Below are 22,646 nucleotides of genomic sequence, written 5' to 3'. Positions count from 1 at the left end.
GCCATCCGGAGTTAGTTTAGAGTCCCCCGGACTGGAAAATATCCCAAAAGTTCCGTGAAATCGAGCTGAACTTGGTCTAACTCACGATGCGCGTGAGGCGGTGTCGGCTACTATTTCAGTCTGAAAGTGAGGTGGGATTCTATTTCGGCTCCAGAAGCTACAAAGAGAGTGTTTAAAAAGCTTTCCTTTGTCCATTTCAGTGCAAACAAAGGCCATCCGGAGTTAGTTTAGAGTCCCCCGGACTGGAAAATATCCCAAAAGTTCCGTTAAATCGAGCTGAACTTGGTCTAACTCACGATGCGCGTGAGGCGGTGTCGGCTACTATTTCAGTCTGAAAGTGAGGTGGGATTCTATTTCGGCTCCAGAAGCTACAAAGAGAGTGTTTAAAAAGCTTTCCTTTGTCCATTTCAGTGCAAACAAAGGCCATCCGGAGTTAGTTTAGAGTCCCCGGGACTGGAAAATATCCCAAAAGTTCCGTGAAATCGAGCTGAACTTGGTCTAACTCACGATGCGCGTGAGGCGGTCTCGGCTACTATTTCAATCTGAAAGTGAAGTGGGATTCTATTTCGCCCCAGAAGCTGCAAAGACAGTGTTCAAAAAGCTTTCCTTTGTCCATTTCACTGAAAACCAAGGCCATCAGGAGTTAGTTTAGAGCACGCGGAAATGGAATACATCCCCCAAGTTCCGGGAAACCGACCCGAAGTTGGTCAAAATCACGATTTGCGCGAGACGGTCTCGGCTACTCTTTCAGTCTTAAAGTAAAGTGGGGCTATATTTCGGTCCAGAAGCTCGAGAGTGAGCGTTCAAAAAGTTTCGCTGTGTCCATTTGACTGAAAACCAAGACAATCAGGAGTTAGTTTAGAGTCCCCCGGACTGGAAAATATCCCAAAAGTTCCGTGAAATCGAGCTGAACTTGGTCTAACTCACGATGCGCGTGAGGCGGTGTCGGCTACTATTTCAGTCTGAAAGTGAAGTGGGATTCTATTTCGGCTCCAGAAGCTACAAAGAGAGTGTTTAAAAAGCTTTCCTTTGTCCATTTCAGTGTAAACAAAGGTCATCCGGAGTTAGTTTAGAGTCCCCTGGACTGGAAAATATCCCAAAAGTTCCGTGAAATCGAGCTGAACTTGGTCTAACTCACGATGCGCGTGAGGCGGTCTCGGCTACTATTTCAATCTGAAAGTGAAGTGGGATTCTATTTCGCCCCAGAAGCTGCAAAGACAGTGTTCAAAAAGCTTTCCTTTGTCCATTTCACTGAAAACCAAGGCCATCAGGAGTTAGTTTAGAGCCCGCGGAAATGGAATATATCCCCCAAGTTCCGGGAAACCGACCCGAAGTTGATCAAAATCACGATTTGCGCGAGACGGTCTCGGCTACTCTTTCAGTCTTAAAGTAAAGTGGGGCTATATTTCGGTCCAGAAGCTCGAGAGTGAGCGTTCAAAAAGTTTCGCTGTGTCCATTTGACTGAAAACCAAGACAATCAGGAGTTAGTTTAGAGTCCCCGGGACTGGAAAATATCCCCCAAGCTCCGGCAAATCGAGCCGAAGTTGGTCAAAATCACGGTGCGCTTAAGGCGGTGTCGGCTACTCCTTCAGTCTTAAAGTGAAGTGGGGCTCTATTTCGGCCGACAAGCTCAAAGCTCAAAAAAAATTACTGTCTATTTCACTGCAAACCAAGGCTATCAGGAGTTAGTTTAGAGTCCCCGGGAGTGGAATGTATTTCCCAAGTTCCGGAAAATCGAGAACACGTTGGTCAAAATCACGATGCGCGTAAGGCCGTCTCGGCTACTCTTTCAGTCTTAAAGTGAAGTGGGGCTATTTTTCTGCCCAGAAGCTCCAAAGTTGTGCTCTGTCCATTTCACTGAAAACCAAGGCCATCAGCAGTTACTTTAGAGTCCCTTTGACTGGAATATATCCCCCAAATTTCCGAATATAAACGCGAAATTGGTCAAAATCACGATTCGCTCAAGACGGTCTCGCCTACTCTTTCAGTCTTAAAGTAAAATGGGGCTTTATTTCGGCCCAGAAGCTCGAGAGTGAGCTTTCAAAAACTTTCGCTGTGTCCATTTCACTGCAAACCAAGACAAGCAGGAGTTAGTTGAGAGTCCCCAGGACTGGAAAATATCCCCCAGGTTCCGGGAAATCGACCCGAAGTTTGTCAAAATCACGATGCGCGTAAGGCGGTGTCGGCTACTCTTTCAGTGTTAAAGTAATTGGGGGCTATATTTTGGCCCAGAAGCTCGAAATTGAGCGTTCAAAAAGTTTTGCTGGGTCCATTTTACTGCAAACCAAGGCCATGAAGAATTAGTTTAAAGTCCTCAGAACTGGAATATATCCCCTTAGTTCCGGCAAATAGAGCCGAAGTTGCTCAAAATCACGATGCACGTAAGGCGGTCTCGGCTACTCTTTCAGTCTTCAAGTGAAGTGGGGTTGCATTTCGGTCCAGAAGCTCGAAAGTATGCGTTCAAAAACTTTTTCTGTTTCCGTGTCACTGCAAACCAAGACCAGCACGAGTTAGTTTAGAGTCCCCGGGACTGGAAAATATTTCGCAAGTTCCGGGAAATCGAGCCGAAGTTGATAAAAATCGCGATGCGCGAAACGTGGTGTCGGCTACTGTTTCAGTCTTAAAGTGAAGTATGGCTATATTTCGGCCCACAACCTCGAAAGTGAGCGTTCAAAAAGCTTTGCTGTGTCCATTTCACTGCAAAACAAGGCCATCAGGAGTTACTTTAGAGTCCGCGGGACTGGAAAATATCCCCCAAGTTCCGGGAAGTCCACCCGAAGTTTGTCAAAATCACGATGCGCGTAAGGCGGTCTCGGCTACTTTTTCAGTATTAAAGTAAAGTGGGCTATATTTCGGCCCAGAAGCTTGAAGGTGAGCGTTCAAAAAGTTTTGCTGTCTCCATTTCACTGCAAACCAAGGCCATCAAGAGTTAGTTTAGAGTCCCTGGGACTGGAAAATATCCCCCAAGTTCCGGAATATCGACCAGAAGTTGGTAAAAATCACGATGCGCGCACGCCGGTCTCGGCTACTCTTTAAGTCGTAAGTGATGTGGGACAATATTTCGGCCTAGAAGCTCGAAAGTGTGCGTTCAAAAACTTGTGCTATGTGAATTTCACTGCAAACCATGGCGATCAGGAGTTACTTTAGAGTCCCCGGGACTGGAAAATATTCCCCAAGTTCCAGGAAAGCGAGCAGAAGTTGATCAAAATCACGATGCGCGTAACGCGGTCTCGGCTACTGTTTCAGTCTTAAAGTGAAGTGTGGCTATATTTAGGCCCACAAGCTCGAAAACGAGCGTTCAAAAAGTTTTGCTGTGTCCATTTCACTGCAAACCAAGGCCATCAGGAGTTAGTATAGAGTACCCGGGACTAGAAAATTTTCTCCAAGTTCCAGGAAATGGTGCCGAAGTTGATGAAAATTACGATGCGCGTAACGGGCTCTCGGCTATTCTTTCAGTCTTAAATTTAAGTAGGGCTATATTTCGGCCCTGAAGCTAGAAGGTGAGCATTCAGAATGTTTTGCTGTGTTCATTAAACTGCAAACCAAGGTGATATGGAGTTAGTTTAGTGTGCCCGGGACTTTAAATTATTCGCCAACTTACGGGAAATCGAGCAAAAAAGGCCCAAAATCACGATGCGCGTAAGGTGGTCTCGGCTACTCTTTCAGTCTTAAAATTAAGGGGGGCTATATTTCGACCTAGAAGCTCGAGACCGGGCGTGCGCTAATTTTACCTGTGTCCATTTCACTGACATCTTAGGCCATCAGGTGTTAGTTTAGAGTCCTTGGGACTGGAAAATATTTCCCAAATTCTGGCAGATCGAGCCAAAGTTGCTCAAAATCACGATGCGCGTAAGGCGCTCTCGGCTACTCTTTCAGTCTTAAAATGAAGTGGGGCTATATTTCGGCCGACAAGCTCAACACCGAGCGTGCGCTCCTTTTGTCTGTGTACATAATACTGAAAACTAAGTTCATCAGGAGTTAGAATAGAGTCCTCGGGACTGGAAAATATTCCCCGAATTCCGGCAAATCGATCCAAAGATGCTCAAAATCACGATGCGCGTAAGGCGGTCTCGGCTACTCGTTTACTCCGAAAATGAAGTGGGGCTATATTTCGGTTCTACAAGCTCGACACCGAGCGTGCTCTCCTTTTACCTGTGTCCATTTCACTAGGAACTAAGTCCATCAGGAAATAGTTTAGAGTCCTCCAGACTGGAAGCTATCCTCCAAGTTTCGGCAAATTGAGCCATACTTTCTTAAAATTACGATAAGCCTACGGCAGTTTCGTTTACTCTTTCAGTCTTAAAATGAACTGGGGCTAGATTTCGGCCTAGAAGCTCAACACCGAGCGTGCGCTCCTGTTACCTGTGACCATTTGACTGAAAACTAAGGCCATCAAGAGTTAGGGTAGAGTCCTCGGGACTGGAAAGTATCCCCCAAGTTTTGGCAGATCGAGCCATAGTGGCTAAAAATTTCGATGCGCTTAAGGCGGTTTCGTGTACACTATCAGTCTTAAAATAAAGTAGGGCTATATTTCGGCCTACAACCTGGAAACCTAGCGTGCGCCCCTTTTACCTGTGTCCATTTCACTAAAAACCAAGGCATTCAGGAGTTAGTTTAGAGCTTCCGGGATTGGAAAATATCCCCCAAGTCCCAGGAAATCAAGCCGAAGTTCGACAAAATTACCATGCGCGTAAGGCGGTCCCGGCTACTCTTTCAGTCTTAAAGTGAAGTGGGGCTATATTTCGGCCCAGAAGCTCGAAAGTGAACGTTCAAAGAGTTTGGCTGTGTCCATTTCACTGAAAACAAAGGCCATCAGGAATTAGTTTAGAGTGCCCGAGACTGGGAATTATCTCCCAAGTTCCGGGAAATCGAGCCGAAGTAGCCCAAAATCACGATGCGCGTAAGGCGGTCTCGGCTAGTCTTTCAGTCTTAAAGTGAAGTAGGGCTATGCTTCGGCCCAGACGTGAGCGTTCAAAAAGTTGTGCTGTGTCCATTTTACTGCAAACCAAGACAATCAGGAGTTAGTTTAGAGTCTCCGGTACCGGAAAATATCCCCCATTTCCCGGGAAATCGAGCCAAAGTTGGTCAAAAGCACGATGCGCGTAAGGCGGTCCCGGTTACTCTTTTATTCTTAAGTGAACTGGGGCAATATTTCCACCCAGAGGCTCGAAAGTGAGCGTTCAAAAAGTTGTGCTGTGTCCATTTCACTCCACAGCAAGGCCATCAGGACTTACTTTAGAGTCCGCGGGACTGGAAAATATCCCCCAAGTTCCCGGAAATCGAGCCGAAGTTGGTCAAAATTACGATGGGCGTAAGGCGGTCTCGGCAACTCTTTCACTCTTAAAGTGAAGTGGAGCTATATTTCGGCCCAGAAGCTTAAAAGTGAGCGTTCAAAAAGTTTTCCTGTGCACATTTTACTGCAGACCAAGGACGTCGGGGGTCAGTTTAGAGTCCGCGGGACTGGAAAATACCCCCCAAGTTCCGGGAAATTTAACCGAAGTTGGTCAAACTCACGACGCGCGTACGGCGCTCTCGGCTACTCTTTCAGTCTTAAAGTGAAGTGGGGCAATATTTCGGCCGAGAAGCTCGAAACTGAGTGTTTAAAAAGTTTTGCTGTGTCCATTTGACTGCAAAACAAGGCCATCACGACTTAGTTTAGCGTCCAAGGGACTGGAAATATGCCCCAAGTTACGGGAAATCCACCCGAAGTTAGTCAAAATCACGATGCGCTTAAGGGGGTCTCGGCTACTCTTTCAGTCTTAAGGTAAAGTGGGCTTAGATTTAACTCCAGAAGCTCGAAAATAAGGGTTCAAAAATTTTTGTCTCTATTTCACTCACATCTTAGACAATCAGGAGTGAGTTTAGAGACTTTGGGACTGGAAAATATCTCCCAAGTTTCGCCAGATCGAGCCAAAGATCCTCAAAATCACAATACGCGTAAGGCGCTCCCGCCTACTCTTTCAGTCTTAAAAAGAAGTACGGCTATATTTCGGCCGAGAAGCGTTCAAAAAATGTGGTGTGTCCATTTCACTGCAAACCAAGGCCATCAGCAGTTAGTTTAGAGTCCCCGGGACTGGAATATATCCCCGAAGTTCCGGGAAATCGAACGGAAGTTGGTCAAAATCACGATGCGCGTAAGACGGTCTCGGCTACTCTTTCAGTCTTAAAGTAAAGTGGGGCTATATTTCGGCCCAGAAGATCGAAAGTGACCCGTTAGAAAGTTACTTTTTGTGCATTTAACTGCAAACCAAGGCCATCAGGAGTTAGTTTAAAGTCCCCCGGACTGCAAAATATCCCCCAAGCTCCGGGAAATCGAGCTGAACTTGGTCAAAATCACGATGCTCGTAAGGCGGTCTCGGCTACTATTGCAGTCTTAACGTGAAATACGGTTCTATTTCGGCCCAGAAGCTCGAAACTGAGCGTTCAAAAAGTTTTCCTGCGTCCATTTCACTGCAAACCAAGGCCATCAGGAGTTCGTTTAGAGTCCCCGGGACTTGAAAATATCGCCAAAATTCTAGAAAATCGAGCGGAAGTTGCTCGAAATCACGATGCGCGTAAGGCGGTCTCGCCTACTCTTTCAGTCTTAAAGTGAAGTGGGGCTATATTTCATCCCAGAAGCTCGAAAATAAGCCTTCAAAAAGTGTTACTGTGTTCATTTCACTGCAAACCAAGGCCATCAGGAGTTAGTTGAGACTCCTCGGCACTGGAAAATATCGCCCAAGTTCGGGGAAATCGAGCCGAGTTTTGTCAAAATCACGATGCGCGTAAGGCGGTCTCGGCTACTCTTTCATTCTTAAAGTGAACTGGGGCTATATTTCGGCGGAGAAGCTAGAAAGTGAAAGTTCAAAAAGTTTTGCTGTGTTCATTTCACTGCAAACCAAGGCGATCAGGAGTTAGTTTAGACTCCTCGAGACTGGAAAATATCGCCCAAGTTCGGGGAGATCGAGCCGAATTTTGTCAAAATCACGATGCGCGTAAGGCGGTCTGGGCTACTCTTTCATTCTTAAAGTGAACTGGGGCTATATTTCGGCCGAGAAGCTAGAAAGTGAAAGTTCAAAAAGTTTTGCTGTGTCCATTTCACCGCAAACGAAGCCACATCAGCAGATTGTTTACAGTGTCTTTGACATTAAAATATCCCCCAAGTCCCGGGAAATCGAGCCGAAGTTTGTCAAAATTACGATGCGGGTAAAGCAATCTCGGCTACTCTTTTAGTCTTAAAGTGACGTGGCTGTATATTTCGGCCCAGAAGCTCGAAAGTGAGCGTTCAAAAAGTTTTGCTCTCTCAATTCAACTGAAAACAAAGGCCATCATGAGTTAGTTTAGAGTCCACGGGACTGGAAAATGTCCCGTAAGTTCTGGCAACTCAAGCCAAAGTTGGTCAAAATCACGATGCGTCTAAGGCGGTCTCGGCTACTATTTCAGTCTTAAAGTGAAGCGGGGCTATATTTCGCCCCGGAATTTCGAAAGTAAGCGTTCAAAAAAGTTTGCTGTGTCCATTTCACTGCAGACCAAGGCCATCAGGGTTAGTTTAGAGTCCTTGGGACTTGAATATATAACCGAAGTTGCGGGAAATCGAGCCGAAGTTGGTCAAAATCACGATGCGCGTAAGACGGTCTCGGCTACTCTTTCAGTCTTAAACTGAATTGGGGCTATATTTCGGCTCAGAAGCCCGAAGGGGAGCGTTGAAAAAGTTTTGCTCTCTCCATTTCAATGCAAACCAAGGCAATCAGCAGTTACTTTAGAGTCCCCGGTACCGGAAAATATTCCCCATTTTCCGGGAAATCGAGCCAAAGTTGGTCAAAATCACGATGCGCGTAAGGCGGTGTCGGCTATTCTTTCATTCTTTAAAGTGAACTCGGGCTATATTTCGGCCGAGAAGCTCGAAAGTGAAAGTTCAAAAAGTTCTGCTGTGTCCATTTCACCGCGAACCAAGTTACATAAGGATATAGTTTACAGTCTCCGGGACATCAAAATATCCCCGAGGTTCCGGGAAATCAAGCCGAAGTTTGTCAAAATCACGATGCGCGTAAAGCAGTCTCGGCTACTCTTTGAGTCTTAAAGTGACGTGGCTGTATATTTCGGCCCAGAAGGTCGAAAGTGAGCGTTCAAAAAGTTATGCTGTGCCCATTTCACTGCAAAGCAAGGCCCTCACGAAGTAGTTTGCAGTGCCCGGAACTGGAAAATATCCCCCAAGTTCCGCGAAATCGAGACGAAGTTGGTCAAAATAACGATTCGCGTAAGGCGGTCTCGGCTACTCTTTCAGTCTTAAAGTGAAGTAGGGCTATATTTCGGTCTAGAAGCTCGAAAGTGAGCGTTCAAAAAGTTTTCCTCTCTGAATTTCACTGAAAACCAAGGCCATCATGAGTTAGTTTAGAGTCCCTGGGACTGTAAAATATCTTTTAAGTTCTGACAACTCAAGCCGAAGTTGGTCAAAATCACGATGCACCTAACGCGGCCTGGGCTACTCTTTCAGTCTTAAAGTGAAGTGGGGCTCTATCTCGGTCCAGAAGCTCCAAAGTGAGCGCTGCAAAAATTTGCTGTGTCCATTTCACTGCAAACCAAGGCCATCAGGAGTTAGTTTAGAGTCCCCGGGACAGCCATATATTTCCCAAGTTCCGGAAAATGGAGAAGACGTTGGTCAAAATCACGATGCGCGCAAGACGGTCTTGGCTAGTCTTTCAGTCTTAAAGTGAAGTGGGGCTATATTTCGGCCCAGAAGCTCAAAAGTGAGCTTCAAAAAGTTTTGCTGTATCCATTTCAATGCAAACAAAGGCCATCAGGGGTTACTTAAGAGTCTTCGGGACTGGAAAATATCCCCCATGTTCAGGCAAATTTAGCCGCAGTTGGTCAAAATTTCGGTGCGCGTTAGGCGGTCTCGCTTACTGTTTCAGTCTTAAAGTGAAGTGAGACTTTATTCCTGCCCAGGAGCTTGAAAGTGAGCGTTCAAAAAGTTTCCCTGTGTTTATTTCACTGCAAACCAAAGCCTTCAAGAGCTAGTTTAGAGTCCCCGGCACTGGAAAATATCCCCCAACTTCCGGGAAATCGAGCCGAAGTTGGTCAAAATCACGATTTGCGTAAGGCAGTCTCGGCTACTCTTTCAGTCTTAAAGTGAAGTGGGGCTATATTTCGGGCCAGAAGCCCGAAAGTGAGCGTTCAAAAAGTTTTGCTGTGTCCATTTCACTGCAAACCAAGGCCATCAGGGGTTACTTTAGAGTCCCCGGGACTGAAAAATATTGCCCAAGTTCCGGGGAATCGAGCCGAAGTTGATCAAAATCACCATGGGCGATATGCGGTATCGACTACTGTTTCAGTCTTAAAGTGAAGTGGGGCTATATTTCGGGCCAGACCCCCGAAAGTGAGCGTTCAAAAAGTTTTGCTGTGTTCTTTGACTGAAAAACAAGGCCATCACGAGTTAGTTTAGCGTCCCTGGGACTGGAAAATATTCCCCAATTTCCGGTAAATCGAGCTGAAGTTGGTCAAAATCACGATGCTCCCAAAGCGGTCTCGGCTACCCTTTCAGTCTTAAAGTGAAGTGGGGCTATATTTCTGTCCAGAAGCTCGAAAGTGAGCGTTCAAAAAGTTTTGCTGTGTGCATTTCACTGCAAACCAAAGCGATCAAAAGTTAGTTTAGAGTCCCCGGAACTGGAAAATATTCCCCAAGTTCCGGTAAAGCGAGCCGAAGTTGGTCAAAATCACGATGCGCGAAATGCGGTCTCTTCTACTGTTTCAGTCTTAAAGTAAAGTGTGGCTATATTTCGGCCCACAAGCTCGAAAGTGAGGGTTCAAAAAGTTTTGCTGTGTCCATTTCACTGCAAAGCAAGGCCATCAGGACTTAGTTTAGCGTCCAAGGGACTGGAAAATGTTCCCCAAGTTCCGGGAGATCCACCCGAAGTTTGTCAAAATTACAATGCGCGTAAGGTGGTCTCGGTTACTCTTTAAGTCTTAAAGTAAAGTGGGGCTTTATTTCGGCCAGGAAGCTCGAAGGTGAGCGTTCAAAAAGTTTTGCTCTGTCCATTTCACTGCAAACCAAGGCCATCATGAGTTAGTTTAGAGATTCTGGGACTGGAAAATATGCCCCAAATTCCGGAATATCGACCCGAAGTTTGTCAAACTCACGATGCGAGCAAGGCGGTCTCGGCTACTCTTTCAGTCTTAAGTGATGTGAGGCCTATATTTCGGCCCAGAATCTCGAAAGTGTGCGTTCAAAAAATTGTGCTGTGTCCATTTCAACGCAAAGCAAGGCCATCAGGAGTTAGTTTAGAGTCCCCGGGACTGGAAAATATCCCCCAAGTCCCGCGAATTGGAGCCGAAGTTGATCAAATTCATGATGCGCGTAACGTGGTCTCGGCTACTGTTTCAGTCTTAATGTCAAGTTTGCCTATATTTGGGCCCAAAAGCTAGAAAGCGAGCGTTCAAAAACTTTTGCTGTGTCCATTTCACTTCAAAACAAGGCCATCAGGACTTAGTTTAGCGTCCATGCGACTGGAAAATACCCCCAAGTTCCGGGAAATCCATTCGAAGTTCGTCAAAATTACGATATACGTAAGGCGGTGTCGGCTACTCTTTCAGTCTTAAAATAAAGTCGGGCTATATTTCTGTCCAGAAGCTCGAAAGTGAGCGTTCAAAAAGTTTTGCTGTGTGCATTTCACTGCAAACCAAAGCTATCAAAAGTTAGTTTAGGGTCCCCGGGACTGGAAAATATTCCCCAAGTTCCGGGAAAGCGAGCCGAAGTTGATCAAAATCACGATGCGCGAAATGCGGTCTCGGCTACTGTTTCAGTCTTAAAGTAAAGTGTGGCTATATTTCGGCCCACAAGCTCGAAAGTGAGGGTTCAAAAAGTTTTCCTCTGTCCATTTCAATGCAAAGCAAGGCGATCAGGAGTTAGTTTTGACTCCCCGGGACTGGAAAATATCCCCCAAGGTCCGAGAAATCGATCCGAAAATGGTCAAAATCACGATGCGCGTAAGGCGAGCTCGGCTACTCTTTCAGTCTTAAAGTGGAGTGGGGCTATATTGCGGTCCAGAAGCTCGAGAGTGAGCGTTCGAAACGTTGCGCTGTGTCGATTTTACTGAAAACCAAGACAATCAGGAGTTAGTTTAGAGTCCCCCGAACTGGAAAATATCCCAAAAGTTGCGTGAAATCGAGCTGAACTTGGTCTAACTCACGATGCGCGTGAGGCGGTCTCGGCTACTATTTCAGTCTGAAAGTGAAGTGGGATTCCATTTCGGCCCAGAAGCTACAAAGAGAGTGTTCAAAAAGCTTTCCTTTGTCCATTTCACTGAAAACCAAGGCCATCAGGAGTTAGTTTAGAGCCCGCGGAAATGGAATATACCCCCCAAGTTCCGGCAAACCGACCCGAAGTTGATCAAAATCACGATTTGCGCAAGACGGTCTCGGCTACTCTTTCAGTCTTAAGGTAAAGTGGGGCTATATTTCGGTCCAGAAGCTCGAGAGTGAGCGTTCAAAAAGTTTCGCTGTGTCCATTTCACTGCAAACCAAGACAATCAGGAGTTAGGTTAGAGTCCCCGGGACTGGAAAACATCCCCCAAGTTCCGGCAAATCGAGCCAAAGTTGGTCAAAATCACGGTGCGGTTAAGGCGGTGTCGGCTACTCCTTCAGTCTTAAAGTGAAGTGGGGCTCTATTTCGGCCCACAAGCTCAAAGCTCAAAAAAAATTACTGTGTCTATTTCACTGCAAACCAAGGCTATCAGGAGTTAGTTTAGAGTCCCCGGGAGTGGAATGTATTTCCCAAGTTCCGGAAAATCGAGAAGACGTTGGTCAAAATCACGATGCGCGTAAGGCGGTCTCGGCTACTCTTTCAGTCTTAAAGTGAAGTGGAGCTATATTTCGGCCCAGAAGCTCAAAAGTGAGGGTTCAAAGCGTTTTGCTGTATCCATTTTATTGCAAACCAAGGCCATCAGGGGTTACTTTAGAGTCCTCGGGACTGCAAAATATCCCCCAAGTTCCGGTAAATCGAGCCGAAGTTGGTCAAAATCACGATGTGCGTAAGGTGGTCTCGGCTACTCTTTCAGTCTTCAAGTGAAGTGGGGCAATATTTCGGCCCAGAAGCTCCAAAGTGAGTGTTTAAAAAGTTTTGCTCTGTCACTTTCAGTGCAAACCAAGGCCATCACAAGTTAGTTTAGAGTCCCCGGGACTGGAGAATATCCCCCAAGTCCCGGGAAATCGAGCCGAAGTTGATCAAATTCATGATGCGCGTAACGTGGTCTCGGCTACTGTGTCAGTCCTAAAGTGAAATGTGGCTATATTTCGGCCAACAAGCTAGAAAGTGAGCGTTCAAAAAGTTTTGTTGTGTCAATTTTACTTCAAAACAAGGCCATCAGGACTTAGTTTAGCGTCCAAGGGACTGCAAAATATCCCCCAAGTTGCGGGAAGTCCCTTCGAAGTTCGTCAAAATTACGATGCGCGTAAGGCGGTCTCATCTACTCTTTCAGTCTTAAAGTAAAGTGGGGCTATATTTCTGCCCAGAAGCTCCAAAGTTGTGCTCTGTCCATTTCACTGAAAACCAAGGCCATCGGCAGTTACTTTAGAGTCCTTTTGACTGGAATATATCCCCCAAGTTTCGGGAAATAAACGCGAAATTGGTCAAAATCACGATTCGCTCAAGACGGTCTCGCCTACTCTTTCAGTCTTAAAGTAAAATGGGGCTCTATTTCGGCCCAGAAGCTCGAGAGTGAGCCTTCAAAAACATTCGCTGCGTCCATTTCACTGCAAACCAAGACAAGCAGGAGTTAGTTGAGAGTCACGATGCGCGTAAGGCGGTCTCGGCTACTCTTTCAGTGTTAAAGTAATGGGCGGCTATATTTTGGCCAAGAAGCTGGAAATTGAGCGTTCAAAAAGTTTTCCTGGGTCCATTTTACTGCAAACCAACGCCATCAAGAATTAGTTTAGAGTCCTCAGAACTGGAATATATCCCCTTAGTTCCGGCAAATCGAGCCGAAGTTGCTCAAAATCACGATGCACGTAAGGCGGTCTCGGCTACTCTTTCAGTCTTCAAGTGAAGTGGGGTTCTATTTCGGTCCAGAAGCTCGAAAGTATGCGTTCAAAAACTTTTTCTGTTTCCCTTTCACTGTAAACCAAGACCAGCACGAGTTAGTTTAGAGTCCCCGGTACTGGAAAATATTTCGCAAGTTCCGGGAAATCGAGCCGACGATGATCAAAATCAGGATGCGCGAAACGTGGTCTCGGCTACTGTTTCATTCTTAAAGTGAAGTATGGCTATATTTCGGCCCACAAGCTCGAAAGTGAGCGTTCAAAAAGCTTTGCTGTGTCCATTTCACTGCAAAACAAGGCCATCGGCACCTAGTTTAGCGTCCAAGGGACTGGAAAATATCCCCCAAGTTCCGGGAAATCCACCCGAAGTTTGTCAAAATCACGATGCGCGTAAGGCGGTCTCGGCTACTTTTTCAGTATTAAAGTAAAGTGGGCTATATTTCGGCCCAGAAGCTTGAAGGTGAGCGTTCAAAAAGTTTTGCTGTCTCCATTTCACTGCAAACTAAGGCCATCAAGAGTTAGTTTAGAGTCCCTGGGACTGGAAAATATTCTCCAAGTTCCAGGAAATGGCGCCGAAGTTGATGAAAATTACGATGCGCGTAACGGGTTCTCGGCTATTCTTTCAGTCTTAAATTTAAGTAGGGCTATATTTCGGCCCTGAAGCTCGAAGGTGAGCGTTCAGAATGTTTTGATGTGTTCATTAAACTGCAAACCAAGCTCATGGGGAGTTAGTTTAGCGTCCCCGGGACTTTAAATTATTCGCCAACTTCCGGGAAATCGAGCAAAAGTGGCCCAAAATCACGATGCGCGTAAAGCGGTCTCGGCTACTCTTTCAGTCTTAAAATTAAGTGGGGCTATATTTCGGCCGACAAGCTCAACACCGAGCGTGCGCTCCTTTTGCCTGTGTAGATATCACTGAAAACTAAGTTCATCAGGAGTTACCATAGAGTCCTCGGGACTGGAAAATATTCCCCGAATTCCGGTAAATCGAGCCAAAGATGCTCAAAATCACGATGCGCGTAAGGCGGTCTCGGCTACTCGTTTACTCCGAAAATGAAGTGGGGCTATATTTCGGTTCTACAAGCTCTACACCGAGCGTGCTCTCCTTTTACCTGTGTCCATTTCCCTAAGAACTAAGTCTATCAGGAGATAGTTTAGAATCCTCGAGACTGGAAGCTATCCTCCAAGTTTCGGCAAATTGAGCCATACTGTCTTAAAATTACGATAAGCGTACGGCAGTTTCGTTTACTCTTTCAGTCTTAAAATGAACTGGGGCTACATTTCGGCCTAGAAGCTCGACACCGAGCGTGCGCTCCTGTTACCTGTGACCATTTGACTGAAAACTAAGGCCATCAAGAGTTAAGGTAGAGTCCCCAGGACTGGAAAATATCCCCCAAGTTTTGGCAGATCGAGCCATAGTGGCTAAAAATTGCGATGCGCTTAAGGCGGTTTCGTGTACACTTTCAGTCTTAAAATAAAGTGGGGCTATATATCGGTCTACAACCTGGAAACCTAGCGTGCGCTCCTTTTACCTGTGTCCATTTCACTAAAAACCAAGGCATTCAGGAGTTAGTTTAGAGCTTCCGGGACTGGAAAATATCCCCCAAATCAAGCCGAAGTTCGACAAAATTACCATGCGCGTAAGACGGTCCCGGCTACTCTTTCAGTCTTAAAGTGAAGTGGGGCTATATTTCGGCCCAGAAGCTCCAAAGTGAACGTTCAAAAAGTTTGGCTGTGTCCATTTCACTGAAAACCAAGGACATCAGGAATTAGTTAAGAGTGCCCGGGACTGGGAATTATCTCCCAAGTTGCGGGAAATCGAGCCGAAGTAGCCCAAAATCACGATGCGCGTAAGGCGGTTTCGGCTAGTCTTTCAGTCTTAAAGTGAAGTAGGGCTATATTTCGGTCCAGAAGCTCCAAAGTGAGCGTTCAAAAAGTTTTCCTCTCTCAATTTCACTGAAAACCAAGGCAATCATGAGTTAGTTTAGAGTCCCCGGGACTGGAGAATATTCCCCAAGTCCCGGGAAATCGAGCCGAAGTTGATCAAATTCATGATGCGCGTAACGTGGTCTCGGCTACTGTGTCAGTCCTTAAGTGAAGTGTGGCTATATTTCGGCCAACAAGCTAGAAAGTGAGCATTCAAAAAGTTTTGTTGTGTCAATTTTACTTCAAAACAAGGCCATCAGGACTTAGTTTAGCGTCCAAGGGACTGCAAAATATCCCCCAAGTTGCGGGAAGTCCCTTCGAAGTTCGTCAAAATTACGATGCGCGTAAGGCGGTCTCATCTACTCTTTCAGTCTTAAAGTAAAGTGGGGCTATATTTCTGCCCAGAAGCTCCAAAGTTGTGCTCTGTCCATTTCACTGAAAACCAAGGCCATCGGCAGTTACTTTAGAGTCCTTTTGACGGGAATATATCCCCCAAGTTTCGGGAAATAAACGCGAAATTGGTCAAAATCACGATTCGCTCAAGACGGTCTCGCCTACTCTTTCAGTCTTAAAGTAAAATGGGGCTCTATTTCGGCCCAGAAGCTCGAGAGTGAGCCTTCAAAAACTTTCGCTGCGTCCATTTCACTGCAAACCAAGACAAGCAGGAGTTAGTTGAGAGTCACGATGCGCGTAAGGCGGTCTCGGCTACTCTTTCAGTGTTAAAGTAATGGGCGGCTATATTTTGGCCAAGAAGCTGGAAATTGAGCGTTCAAAAAGTTTTCCTGGGTCCATTTTACTGCAAACCAACGCCATCAAGAATTAGTTTAGAGTCCTCAGAACTGGAATATATCCCCTTAGTTCCGGCAAATCGAGCCGAAGTTGCTCAAAATCACGATGCACGTAAGGCGGTCTCGGCTACTCTTTCAGTCTTCAAGTGAAGTGGGGTTCTATTTCGGTCCAGAAGCTCGAAAGTATGCGTTCAAAAACTTTTTCTGTTTCCCTTTCACTGTAAACCAAGACCAGCACGAGTTAGTTTAGAGTCCCCGGTACTGGAAAATATTTCGCAAGTTCCGGGAAATCGAGCCGACGATGATCAAAATCAGGATGCGCGAAACGTGGTCTCGGCTACTGTTTCATTCTTAAAGTGAAGTATGGCTATATTTCGGCCCACAAGCTCGAAAGTGAGCGTTCAAAAAGCTTTGCTGTGTCCATTTCACTGCAAAACAAGGCCATCGGCACCTAGTTTAGCGTCCAAGGGACTGGAAAATATCCCCCAAGTTCCGGGAAATCCACCCGAAGTTTGTCAAAATCACGATGCGCGTAAGGCGGTCTCGGCTACTTTTTCAGTATTAAAGTAAAGTGGGCTATATTTCGGCCCAGAAGCTTGAAGGTGAGCGTTCAAAAAGTTTTGCTGTCTCCATTTCACTGCAAACTAAGGCCATCAAGAGTTAGTTTAGAGTCCCTGGGACTGGAAAATATTCTCCAAGTTCCAGGAAATGGCGCCGAAGTTGATGAAAATTACGATGCGCGTAACGGGTTCTCGGCTATTCTTTCAGTCTTAAATTTAAGTAGGGCTATATTTCGGCCCTGAAGCTCGAAGGTGAGCGTTCAGAATGTTTTGATGTGTTCATTAAACTGCAAACCAAGCTCATGGGGAGTTAGTTTAGCGTCCCCGGGACTTTAAATTATTCGCCAACTTCCGGGAAATCGAGCAAAAGTGGCCCAAAATCACGATGCGCGTAAAGCGGTCTCGGCTACTCTTTCAGTCTTAAAATTAAGTGGGGCTATATTTCGGCCGACAAGCTCAACACCGAGCGTGCGCTCCTTTTGCCTGTGTAGATATCACTGAAAACTAAGTTCATCAGGAGTTACCATAGAGTCCTCGGGACTGGAAAATATTCCCCGAATTCCGGTAAATCGAGCCAAAGATGCTCAAAATCACGATGCGCGTAAGGCGGTCTCGGCTACTCGTTTACTCCGAAAATGAAGTGGGGCTATATTTCGGTTCTACAAGCTCTACACCGAGCGTGCTCTCCTTTTACCTGTGTCCATTTCCCTAAGAACTAAGTCTATCAGGAGATAGTTTAGAATCATCGAGACTGGAAGCTATCCTCCAAGTTTCGGCAAATTGAGCCATACTGTCTTAAAATTACGATAAGCGTACGGCAGTTTCGTTTACTCTTTCAGTCTTAAAATGAACTGGGGCTACATTTCGGCCTAGAAGCTCGACACCGAGCGTGCGCTCCTGTTACCTGTGACCATTTGACTGAAAACTAAGGCCATCAAGAGTTAAGGTAGAGTCCCCAGGACTGGAAAATATCCCCCAAGTTTTGGCAGATCGAGCCATAGTGGCTAAAAATTGCGATGCGCTTAAGGCGGTTTCGTGTACACTTTCAGTCTTAAAATAAAGTGGGGCTATATATCGGTCTACAACCTGGAAACCTAGCGTGCGCTCCTTTTACCTGTGTCCATTTCACTAAAAACCAAGGCATTCAGGAGTTAGTTTAGAGCTTCCGGGACTGGAAAATATCCCCCAAATCAAGCCGAAGTTCGACAAAATTACCATGCGCGTAAGACGGTCCCGGCTACTCTTTCAGTCTTAAAGTGAAGTGGGGCTATATTTCGGCCCAGAAGCTCCAAAGTGAACGTTCAAAAAGTTTGGCTGTGTCCATTTCACTGAAAACCAAGGACATCAGGAATTAGTTAAGAGTGCCCGGGACTGGGAATTATCTCCCAAGTTGCGGGAAATCGAGCCGAAGTAGCCCAAAATCACGATGCGCGTAAGGCGGTTTCGGCTAGTCTTTCAGTCTTAAAGTGAAGTAGGGCTATATTTCGGTCCAGAAGCTCCAAAGTGAGCGTTCAAAAAGTTTTCCTCTCTCAATTTCACTGAAAACCAAGGCAATCATGAGTTAGTTTAGAGTCCCCGGGACTGGAGAATATTCCCCAAGTCCCGGGAAATCGAGCCGAAGTTGATCAAATTCATGATGCGCGTAACGTGGTCTCGGCTACTGTGTCAATCCTAAAGTGAAGTGTGGCTATATTTCGGCCAACAAGCTAGAAAGTGAGCATTCAAAAAGTTTTGTTGTGTCAATTTTACTTCAAAACAAGGCCATCAGGACTTAGTTTAGCGTCCAAGGGACTGCAAAATATCCCCCAAGTTGCGGGAAGTCCCTTCGAAGTTCGTCAAAATTACGATGCGCGTAAGGCGGTCTCATCTACTCTTTCAGTCTTAAAGTAAAGTGGGGCTATATTTCTGCCCAGAAGCTCCAAAGTTGTGCTCTGTCCATTTCACTGAAAACCAAGGCCATCGGCAGTTACTTTAGAGTCCTTTTGACGGGAATATATCCCCCAAGTTTCGGGAAATAAACGCGAAATTGGTCAAAATCACGATTCGCTCAAGACGGTCTCGCCTACTCTTTCAGTCTTAAAGTAAAATGGGGCTCTATTTCGGCCCAGAAGCTCGAGAGTGAGCCTTCAAAAACTTTCGCTGCGTCCATTTCACTGCAAACCAAGACAAGCAGGAGTTAGTTGAGAGTCACGATGCGCGTAAGGCGGTCTCGGCTACTCTTTCAGTGTTAAAGTAATGGGCGGCTATATTTTGGCCAAGAAGCTGGAAATTGAGCGTTCAAAAAGTTTTCCTGGGTCCATTTTACTGCAAACCAACGCCATCAAGAATTAGTTTAGAGTCCTCAGAACTGGAATATATCCCCTTAGTTCCGGCAAATCGATCCGAAGTTGCTCAAAATCACGATGCACGTAAGACGGTCTCAGCTACTCTTTCAGTCTTAAAGTGAAGTGGGGCTATATTTCGGCCCAGAAGCTCAGAAGTGAGGGTTCAAAACGTTTTGCTGTATCCATTTCAATGCAAACCAAGGCCATCAGGGGTTACTTAAGAGTCCTCGGGACTACAAAATATCCCCCAAGTTCCGGGAAATGGAGCCGAAGTTGGTCAAAATCACGATGTGCGTAAGGTGGTCTCGGCTACACTTTCAGTCTTCAAGTGAAGTGGGGCAATATTTCGGCCCAGAAGCTCCAAAGTGAGTGTTTAAAAAGTTTTGCTCTGTCACTTTCAGTGCAAACCAAGGCCATCACAAGTTAGTTTAGAGTCCCCGGGACTGGAGAATATCCCCCAAGTCCCGGGAGATAGAGCCGAAGTTGATCAAATTCATGATGCACGTAACGCGGTCTCGGCTACTGTGTCAGTCCTAAAGTGAAGTGTGGCTATATTTCGGCCAACAAGCTAGAAAGTGAGCATTCAAAAAGTTTTGTTGTGTCAATTTTACTTCAAAACAAGGCCATCAGGACTTAGTTTAGCGTCCAAGGGACTGCAAAATATCCCCCAAGTTCCGGGAAATCCATTCGAAGTTCGTCAAAATTACGATGCGCGTAAGGCGGTCTCATCTACTCTTTCAGTCTTAAAGTAAAGTGGGGCTATATTTCTGCCCAGAAGCTCCAAAGTTGTGCTCTGTCCATTTCACTGAAAACCAAGGCCATCGGCAGTTACTTTAGAGTCCCTTTGACTGGAATATATCACCCAAGTTTCGGGAAATAAACGCGAAATTGGTCAAACTCACGATTCGCTCAAGACGGTCTCGCCTACTCTTTCAGTCTTAAAGTAAAATGGGGCTCTATTTCGGCCCAGAAGCTCGAGAGTGAGCCTTCAAAAACTTTCGCTGCGTCCATTTCACTGCAAACCAAGACAAGCAGGAGTTAGTTGAGAGTCACGATGCGCGTAAGGCGGTCTCGGCTACTCTTTCAGTGTTAAAGTAATGGGCGGCTATATTTTGGCCAAGAAGCTGGAAATTGAGCGTTCAAAAAGTTTTCCTGGGTCCATTTTACTGCAAACCAACGCCATCAAGAATTAGTTTAGAGTCCTCAGAACTGGAATATATCCCCTTAGTTCCGGCAAATCGAGCCGAAGTTGCTCAAAATCACGATGCACGTAAGGCGGTCTCGGCTACTCTTTCAGTCTTCAAGTGAAGTGGGGTTCTATTTCGGTCCAGAAGCTCGAAAGTATGCGTTCAAAAACTTTTTCTGTTTCCCTTTCACTGTAAACCAAGACCAGCACGAGTTAGTTTAGAGTCCCCGGTACTGGAAAATATTTCGCAAGTTCCGGGAAATCGAGCCGACGATGATCAAAATCAGGATGCGCGAAACGTGGTCTCGGCTACTGTTTCATTCTTAAAGTGAAGTATGGCTATATTTCGGCCCACAAGCTCGAAAGTGAGCGTTCAAAAAGCTTTGCTGTGTCCATTTCACTGCAAAACAAGGCCATCGGCACCTAGTTTAGCGTCCAAGGGACTGGAAAATATCCCCCAAGTTCCGGGAAATCCACCCGAAGTTTGTCAAAATCACGATGCGCGTAAGGCGGTCTCGGCTACTTTTTCAGTATTAAAGTAAAGTGGGCTATATTTCGGCCCAGAAGCTTGAAGGTGAGCGTTCAAAAAGTTTTGCTGTCTCCATTTCACTGCAAACTAAGGCCATCAAGAGTTAGTTTAGAGTCCCTGGGACTGGAAAATATTCTCCAAGTTCCAGGAAATGGCGCCGAAGTTGATGAAAATTACGATGCGCGTAACGGGTTCTCGGCTATTCTTTCAGTCTTAAATTTAAGTAGGGCTATATTTCGGCCCTGAAGCTCGAAGGTGAGCGTTCAGAATGTTTTGATGTGTTCATTAAACTGCAAACCAAGCTCATGGGGAGTTAGTTTAGCGTCCCCGGGACTTTAAATTATTCGCCAACTTCCGGGAAATCGAGCAAAAGTGGCCCAAAATCACGATGCGCGTAAAGCGGTCTCGGCTACTCTTTCAGTCTTAAAATTAAGTGGGGCTATATTTCGGCCGACAAGCTCAACACCGAGCGTGCGCTCCTTTTACCTGTGTAGATATCACTGAAAACTAAGTTCATCAGGAGTTACCATAGAGTCCTCGGGACTGGAAAATATTCCCCGAATTCCGGTAAATCGAGCCAAAGATGCTCAAAATCACGATTCGCGTAAGGCGGTCTCGGCTACTCGTTTACTCCGAAAATGAAGTGGGGCTATATTTCGGTTCTACAAGCTCTACACCGAGCGTGCTCTCCTTTTACCTGTGTCCATTTCCCTAAGAACTAAGTCTATCAGGAGATAGTTTAGAATCCTCGAGACTGGAAGCTATCCTCCAAGTTTCGGCAAATTGAGCCATACTGTCTTAAAATTACGATAAGCCTACGGCAGTTTCGTTTACTCTTTCAGTCTTAAAATGAACTGGGGCTACATTTCGGCCTAGAAGCTCGACACCGAGCGTGCGCTCCTGTTACCTGTGACCATTTGACTGAAAACTAAGGCCATCAAGAGTTAAGGTAGAGTCCCCAGGACTGGAAAATATCCCCCAAGTTTTGGCAGATCGAGCCATAGTGGCTAAAAATTTCGATGCGCTTAAGGCGGTTTCGTGTACACTTTCAGTCTTAAAATAAAGTGGGGCTATATATCGGTCTACAACCTGGAAACCTAGCGTGCGCTCCTTTTACCTGTGTCCATTTCACTAAAAACCAAGGCATTCAGGAGTTAGTTTAGAGCTTCCGGGACTGGAAAATATCCCCCAAATCAAGCCGAAGTTCGACAAAATTACCATGCGCGTAAGGCGGTCCCGGCTACTCTTTCAGTCTTAAAGTGAAGTGGGGCTATATTTCGGCCCAGAAGCTCCAAAGTGAACGTTCAAAAAGTTTGGCTGTGTCCATTTCACTGAAAACCAAAGACATCAGGAATTAGTTAAGAGTGCCCGGGACTGGGAATTATCTCCCAAGTTGCGGGAAATCGAGCCGAAGTAGCCCAAAATCACGATGCGCGTAAGGCGGTTTCGGCTAGTCTTTCAGTCTTAAAGTGAAGTAGGGCTATATTTCGGTCCAGAAGCTCCAAAGTGAGCGTTCAAAAAGTTTTCCTCTCTCAATTTCACTGAAAACCAAGGCAATCATGAGTTAGTTTAGAGTCCCTGGTACCGGGAAATATCCCCCATATCCCGGGAAATCGGGCCAAAGTTGGTCAAAATCACGATGCGCGTAAGGCGGTCCCGGTTACTCTTTCATTCTTAAGGTGAACTGGGGATATATTTCCGCCCAGAAGCTGGAAAGTAAGCGTTCAAAAAGTTGTGCTGTGTCCATTTCACTCCAGAGCAGGGCCATAAGGAATTACTTTAGAGTCCGCGGGACTGAAAAATATCCCCCAAGTTCCGGCAAATCGAGCCGAAGTTGGTCAAAATTACGATGGGTGTAAGGCGGTCTCGACTACTCTTTCACTCTTAAAGTAAAGTGGAGCTATATTTCGGCCCACAAGCTCAAAAGTGAACGTTCAAAAAGTTTTGCTGTGTCCATTTTACTGCAGACCAAGGACGTCGGGGGTCAGTTTGGAGTCCCCAGGACTGGAAAATATCCCCCAAGTTCGGGGAAATTTAACCGAAGTTGGTCAAAATCACGACGCGCGTACGGCGGTCTCGGCTACTCTTTCAGTCTAAAGTGAAGTGGGGCAGTATTTCGGCCCAGAAGCTCGAAACTGAGTGTTTCAAAAGTTTTGCTGTGTCCATTTCACTGCAAAACAAGGCCATCACGACTTAGTTTAGCGTCCAAGGGACTGGAAATATCCCCCAAGTTACGGGAAATCCACCCGAAGTTAGTCAAAATCACGATGCGCTTAATGGGGTCTCGGCTACTCTTTCAGTCTTAAGGTAAAGTGGGCTTAG

The sequence above is a fragment of the Orbicella faveolata genome, unplaced genomic scaffold, assembly GCF_042242905.1.
Source record: "Orbicella faveolata isolate gen_17 unplaced genomic scaffold, um_ofav_v1 contig_13, whole genome shotgun sequence".
In the NCBI taxonomy this organism is placed as follows: Eukaryota; Metazoa; Cnidaria; class Anthozoa; order Scleractinia; family Merulinidae; genus Orbicella; species Orbicella faveolata.
This window is presented reverse-complemented; position numbering follows the sequence as displayed.